The sequence below is a fragment of the Amborella trichopoda genome, chromosome 8, assembly GCF_054954075.1.
Source record: "Amborella trichopoda isolate Santa Cruz 75 chromosome 8, AtrichopodaSantaCruz75HAP2 v2.0, whole genome shotgun sequence".
NCBI lineage: Eukaryota > Viridiplantae > Streptophyta > Magnoliopsida > Amborellales > Amborellaceae > Amborella > Amborella trichopoda.
Window position 1 is genome coordinate 31,312,460 of NC_142343.1, and position 7,920 is coordinate 31,320,379.

Here is a 7,920-nt window from a genome sequence, read left to right on the forward strand (position 1 = left end):
TCTTTTTTAGTGTCTATTAACTATTGAATTTTTAAGGGGTTTTTAAATTCTCGAATTCCCATTGCAGATAAGGGCCGGTACTAACCTTAGGACCTCTCTCTCTCGCACACAAAAATTAAACATCTCTCTCTCACACAAACACACATTAAACATCTCTCTCTCATAGCACAAACACATATTGAGCATCTCTCTCTCACACTCACAAAACACATTGGATCTCTCTCATTTGGCCTCCCTCTCCTTCACATGCACACAAAAAATACATTGGACATCTCTCTCTCACACAAACATATTTGACCACTCTTTCTCTCTCATGTGCACAAAATATAACAATTTAAAAGAAGTTACCCGATCAAGAAAGAATTCCATTGTGCCATTTCTTTCTGAAAAATGAGTTTTTATCATCAAACAAAAAAAAAAAATATCGAGCAAATCAGGCCTGCCCACTCTTTCTTTTTAATTAAGAAAAAAAAATAAACAATTAAGAAGAACTTCTAATCATAGCCTAAAATCCTTATTAAAATTGGATGATTTTGGGATCTGTTTCAACAATAGTTTTTTGTTTTTTATTGATGATAACATATGAATTTTGACTAAAATAGTGATTAAAATTGCTAAAAAAATAAACTCCATACCTTTCTCTTTCCCATAAATTGGAACTGATTTTAGCAGTTGTTTTGCGTTTTATGTTTAAAAAAAGAAAAATATTTATTTACTAGCGACTTTTTAGATTAAAGCATTCTATGAGTATGTTCATACTTGAAAATTCGGCAGTGACTGCGACCTTCACTTTGTTTTGGGGCCTAAACACGTCGAAAGAATACAATAGAGAATGGGTCATGTCAAATTGTCATTCGAGCGAGAGACTAACCACAAGACCACCCGCTCACAGAGCACCAACAATGCCGGTTTCTGATACGACCAAACTAGAAATCCGCTAGAAATTTTTGAAAATGGGGTTTTTGAGTAAAGGGAGAGGAATTTAGAAAAGGTTTTCAAAATGGAAGTAAATAAAAATAAAATGAGAAAGAGAAGAGCATACCTGAAGCTGGGCCCCCACGCTCGACACCCGGAGCCTGTTTAGGATCAGTGTTGGTACGCCTACTTTATTCAAGCTTTCAAGAGGGCAAGCTTAAAATATTTTACGGCCATTAAAATATTTAAAAATCTAAATAGCGATGGTGATGTCGATTCGGTATGATTCCGGGTTGCAGAAGACGCAACCCCTTGATTTACGGCTGATGTGATATTGGGTAGTGGCGTATCATATGGCCAATGACACCACCATCACTATTGGCGTTACTACTGGTGTTTCACATTCAAGTTTGGCCAGGATGTGGCTTCCTGTAGAGTCATCGCTTCTACAAACCTCTCCTAGGCAATGATGGTTACTTCTCGCTGCAATCCGACCATCCCAAGGTCTGACAATGGGTGGTGATTTCAACCAATGAGGACCAATCTTTGCTGATGCCCACGATCAACAATAGTGACCTCATCCCCTACGTAATGATGATTACTTTTCACGTCAGTTTGAGCATTCCAATGCCCGATGATTGGCGTCAACTTGAGCCAATTAGGAATCGACGTTGCTTAAGCCAACGTCCAACAATGGTACCCATATCACCCATGTAATGATGGTTATTTTTTGCCACAGATAGAGCATTCCGATATCGAGTGATTGGTGGCAATTTGGGCCAATCAAGTTTCGACGCTACTGCCCTCAAGATTAGAAACAATGATGACTTCCTGCATCTGCATTATGAAGGTGTTAGTATGGTCACTTGAGCAATCGCCTTCTGAACATTACTGACCATGCCGTTGACACTGGTGTCTCTAGAGCCATGCTTACTCTAGGATGCCCCCGACATTGGTGCTACTTTAAGGGTCATTGATTCTAGATTGGTTTCCCTTCGCTTTCGGGAGATCTATTTAAGATCTTCTATTGTCTTGGGACCATTCCCGGCTTGCTAGCGGTGATCCTGGGGTTTTGATTCAGAGCCGATTCTTTATGACGGATGATACAGGGTTGTCTGGATGTTAGGGTATTGATTTAGGGATTATGGGTAGTTCTAGTATCCATGGTAGATGTTATGGGGCTCTTCGGTTTCCTACAATTCCTTCAGTCGAAGTCGAGGTATCTACATAATAATCCCTTAGGTATTGATGTGGGGGACGCACATGTCCCTGGATGCACCACCAAACACTTTCTCAAATAAAAAAACTTTCAAAGATATCCTCTCTCTTCCTCTCTCAAGGGATGGGGAAATGGTTTCAATCGACCTATGGTCCTAGTAAACCCAAATATTGGACCCCATAGGTCACGTTTGTGTTTACTTGACTGAGACACAACCCCGGTTTAAGTCTGGGTTGGACCTTATCAGATCAAGTCATGTCTGGGTCAGGGTCAACCCGAGCTAGCAGTTTTATGTGTAAGGTAAATATAAATAAATAATTACTATGTATCATAAAATGTATATAACATATGTTTTATATATTTTTTACTTCTTGACCCTTACCCGATCTAACCCAACCTTGGTCTGGGTCTAACCAAAACCTAGTCCATGTCAGGATCTGCAATTGAGTGAGGATCTTCTATGATAACCACGCTGTGATTTGTGTGGCTAAGGAGTCACATTTCTACAATAAATCAAGCAATATAAAGGCAGACTACTAACACATATACAACGAGATCTGAATAGGAAAAATTGAGGTTGCATGTCTTCCTACGAAGGCTACGTTAGCAGATCAATTATCAAAAGGTTTAGTGATGAATGTAATCACAAAGTATGTCCATAGGATGGGCTTGAGAGAGTGTGAGGGAGAGTAATTGTACAACCCCGAAATACTAAGTGAGAGATTTTGGGATTTGTGGCCTTTCAAGGGCACGAGAGCATGTAAAACTCATGATCATACTTGATAGGTACTCTAGTAGAGTAGGGCGTGTGTAGAACCAATATCGTGTTTTATGATTTGTTGGTTGAGTCACTATTTACGTATATTATTTACATAGCCCACACCTTATGAAAACTCAATTGTGCTTCCTATAGGTTAAGCACAAAGAGAGCCAGATTCAAAAATTAAGTGTTGAACCCACATGAATGTAAGTTCAATATGTGGTAGCTAAGATACAGGATAGCATCTAAATGAACCCCCCAGTCAATATTGACCTTTGATTAACCATTCGTAAACTCTCTGGTGAATCTGTGCTTTCTTATATCGCGCTCTAATACATGTGAATTTGTGCTTTCTTATATCGCGCTCCGATACATGTTTATTCATCCGCCTGTCCAAAATATTTGATTACTTATGTGCTCCGATACATGTGAATCGCGCTCCGATACATATTTATTCATCCGCCTGTCCAAAATATTTGATTACTAATGCGCTCCAGTGCACACAACTTTAGCCTTTTTTTTTTCCTTTCAAAGTCTATTATTAACAAAAATAGCCCTATATCATGAGGACTAGAGCAATGTAACACCTCATGGATGAAACAATATTTATACTCGCAGGAGGGGCAAAGCAAAAATATAAGCCCTTTCCACCACTATACTCTTAACGGAAGCATTAAATACATCTCTGAGTCGCTGTACAAAATCTTACGATAGACAATGTGCAAGGATTCGAGGAAGGATGGGCAGATACACACCACCTCTGGAAAGAGTTAGCACATCCATATCAGCAACTATCAAGTAATTTGTCTATTATTGACTAAACAAAAGTTTTATCTATTGCGATAGACAAAGGGTGTATCTTGTATCACCTTGTATCAATGGTGAATTTATCTATTATTGACTAAACAAAGGTTTTTCACTCCTCTATTTTACGCGAAAGTGAATGTAGTTAACAAGATGTCCATATATACCGTAGAACTTCAGGATCTAGAATAAAATGAAGCTTTATACACAAACATACCATGTCAGAGTGTTGTTTGAAGTCTTCTTAAATTGTTTTATGCATTCATTCCCGCATCCAACTTAAGATTACCTTGAGCACTCATCTAGGTTGAGCTGTCTAAACCTCTTATCGAGTCCAAAACCCTTGCACCTTGGCATATGACACAAAGGAAGAGAGTTCTATTGTGTAGTAATTTCTCATTAAGATCAAAGAGATGCTCAATGATAATATTGTGGGCTAGAAGACTTGTGGTCTCATGCATGTTGCTAGAGCTTTGCATGTGGTGAAGAGAGCACCCCATCCTAATGGATAGGAATTATCCTTAGGAGGGAACCTATACTCCACACGTTAGATTCATGTCTCCATTATTTTTTGACGAATTTTGATGGGCAATCATGAGCTATTGTGATTGACTGTGGGTCATGAGTCATGTTGGGTTCGATTGAAAAGATAGTCTTCCTGGCCAATTGGATCAAATCATCTTTTAAAAAGTGCTTATTTGTGTTTTGTAAAATTATAAGACATTGAGAATAATTTTTTCAAATTATATTTATGCGTTATTAATTTTTTATTCAATTTAATTATTTTTTAGCAAATTCAAATTTATTTTATTCTTTAAAATTATTTTATGTCTTTTCTTAGGTTTTACAAAGTTTGGTATAGGTTAAATTGTGGGACCCACATAGGGGCCGATGGCCAAGGCTCCACACTTGGATGGCCCCTTTTTGAGTTGGACATTGGGCCCACATGGAACCTACACCCCATCCACTTGTCTCGAAGTGGATAAGGTTAGTTAGAAGGAGAAAGAGATTTAGGCCATTTTTGCTTCCTTGGAAAAGGGTATCCCATAGAAATGTAGCTCCGAGAATTGACATTTCCTAGAATATAGGTGTCTGCTATTGGGATGGCATGACCTGGAAGATGCATGTCTATTGTTTGGATTGTCTGAAAGAAGGTAGATTTCATCCCCCTCTATAAAATATCACTGATTAAAAGTTTTTGGGGCCATGGCTCTCTTTCAATCTCTCAGAAATGATAATTCTACCTATTTTGGTTGAATTGATTGACATTTCCAAAAAAATAATTAAACTATGGAATTCGGTCTCCATGCAGATGCCCAAACAGCATTTACGGGCGGTTTTCATGGAAACAGTCTCCCAGAGAACCATTCCCGGGACCAAATGGGCTTTTAAGGATATAGAACTCTTGTTTTCTGTTTTTGGATTATTTTGAGAAATAAAAAGGGATTTTGTTGTACTAAAAGGACAAGGTCTTCTAAAGAGGTTATTTCTTAGAAGATTTTAAAGGCTTAATCATAATAGAACTTGGATTTTTGGATACAGGCGAACTCTACTGGAAGTACCAAAAAAATGGTACTATAGCTCGCGGAGAACTTTGGAAACCCACTGAAAGAGAGAGACTGTACTAGAATATTTCCCAAGAGCATTTCAAACTGAAAAAGACCTAAGATCTCCATTAAAGATGTGCTTTTCACAAAGCTAACAAAATCACAAGCGAATCACTTTGAGCGTGTTATGGAAACTTTATGTGATAAAAGAACCATCAATCTCTCATCAAGCCTATACAAAATTATAATCGAAGTGCATGCAGTAGGCTGAAAGGTGTGCCTCAACACTTTATTTTAGGTCCCCAAATAGAATTTGTCGAAGATCACTACATTATGGACAGCATTTTGGTAGCTCAAGAAAGTATGGGGAAGCAGACATAATTTGTAAACTAGATTTTGAAAAGAAATGTCATAGAATCAAATGGGATTACCTTTCGAAAATCAAAAGGTTAATAGGCTTTGCAGAGACATGGATGAACTAGATGTAGAGCTACCTATCCTACTCTTGACTATTCAATTTTGATCAATAGCATATCATTTAGATACTTCAAATGCACAATAGGAATTCCAGAAGGGCATTCTCTCCTGTTTTGTTTACCACGGTTTCTGAATCTTTCACTCTGATGTGCTCCTTAATGGCAGTGGGTTGCTGAGTGGCTTTGCAGCTTTTACAGGTGGTCTAGTTATCTCGCATTTGCAATACGCAGATGGTTTTCTAGAAATGATATTATGGACCATAATCCCTTCCAACCAAGTATCTAGGCATGCCTTTACTTAATAGAAGACCAGCCAAAGCTATACAGGATCATGTGAAAGACAGACTTTTGACGAAGCTAGATTCATGAAAAACAAGACATTTATCTTTTGGTGAAAAAACAACTCTCATAAAGGTGGCATTATCCAAATTTCCAGTATACTGATTTTCGATGTCAGATCCCTTAATATAGTCACTAAAAGAATGAAAAAGATGAAGAGAAAGTTTATTTTTTGGGATTCCATGTATACTCCAAAGAAAATGAGTAGTCTCGATACTAGTAGGCGTAAGCCTATGAATTAGGCACTCCTAACAAAGTTGTGGTGGTTGCTACCGAAATCAGTAATCCAAAACTAATATGATTTGAATAAAGAAGGGTATTATTAGAAAATTGCCATCTAAAAGGCCACATCCTTTTCTTGAAAAAGCATTAATTATTCCAAGTCCCTTTTCAATAAACAGAACAAAATGCTTCTTGATAATGGATCTAAAATAAAAATCAAGCTTAATTAATCCCAGATGATGCCCCTAAGGGTGGCAACGGGCCAGGAGAATAGGCCAGGCCAGGCCCTAAAAAAACAAGGGCTTTGGCCACAAGATGTCGCCCAAGGGCTGCTAGGGTCGGTCGGGCCACCATGGCCCGAGGGCAAGGCCAGGCCAGGCCTTGACCAAGACCACTCCAGTTTTTATGTTTATGCATTGGCCCTACATTGTGTTCTATGGTCTTGGCTTTTGAGAGCCTTCAATCTTCATTGGTTTACACCATGATCAGCCAAACAGCTACTGTTGCAATGGTGCTCCTCACCGTTACCTAAGGTATAAATCAATGGAGAATAGCAATTGCAGACCTTATATGCCAAATTTGGAAAGAGTATAATAACAGAGCTTTCAAGGTAAAGGTCTTTATCAATGCGCTATCAAATACAAGATTCAAACTACAAAAGCCATTTGCAGTGCCTAGAAAAGAGTTTCAGAGGACTTTTGCATGAAGGCTTGATGTCTAATTGGAAGAAGGTGGCACATTTAAAGGTCAAGAAAACTCAGAAACCAAGCAAGTGGAAACCACCATCAAGCTGTTAATCAAGCTAGCGAGTGGAAACCACCATCAAGCTGAACTTTGACGGTAGTGCATCACGTAATCCAGGTATCCAATAGGCGGTCTTACGCACAAGGAACGCTCAAGTGTCATTCTCACTTTACCAGGTACCTGTGGTTTTTGCATGACCCATGAAGCAGCGGCAAAACACGGTACACAGGTAGACATTGCTGGTTCTCATACAAGGTAAAGAAGGTTGATCTTTGAATAAAGAAAAGGATTGTGAACAGTGGAAGTTTGTGTACAAGCGGACATCAAGCACTAAGTGTGACGGTAGCTTCGGCAGCCCAGCCCAGTCGGCACGGCCCTAAAAAAATCAGGGCCCGGGTAATGGCCCAAGGCCTAGCTAAAGCAAGCGCTGGCCCGTCCTGACCCTCCTTTTTTCTTTGTTTTTTCATTTATTTTTCTTCATTTGTTTTTGGCCTGGTCCAGCCCTAATAGAGCCAGGGCCAGCCTTACAGAGACCAGGGTTGACCCGGCCCCGGCCCAGGCCCACCCCATTGCCACTGTTGTTCTGACGTTCTTTTTACGTTGTTTTAAATTTTTACATGTATTTTGGTTTTTTTGTTATTCTCTTTTCTTTTATGATGATGCAACTATACATTCTAGTACAGATTCTTATAGAAATATAATTTTAATTAAAGCGTTCAAAATAAATGAAAAAACGAGTTGCAGAAAAGCACCTAAGAAATTCATTTCACATGATCAAGACATCTCTAAACAAGGGAACATATGCTTCAAGAAAATAAATAATGATAACCAATAATCGATCAATTAAGCATCATATCAATCCTTTATGCTTCAGGATAATAGAACCATATTCCA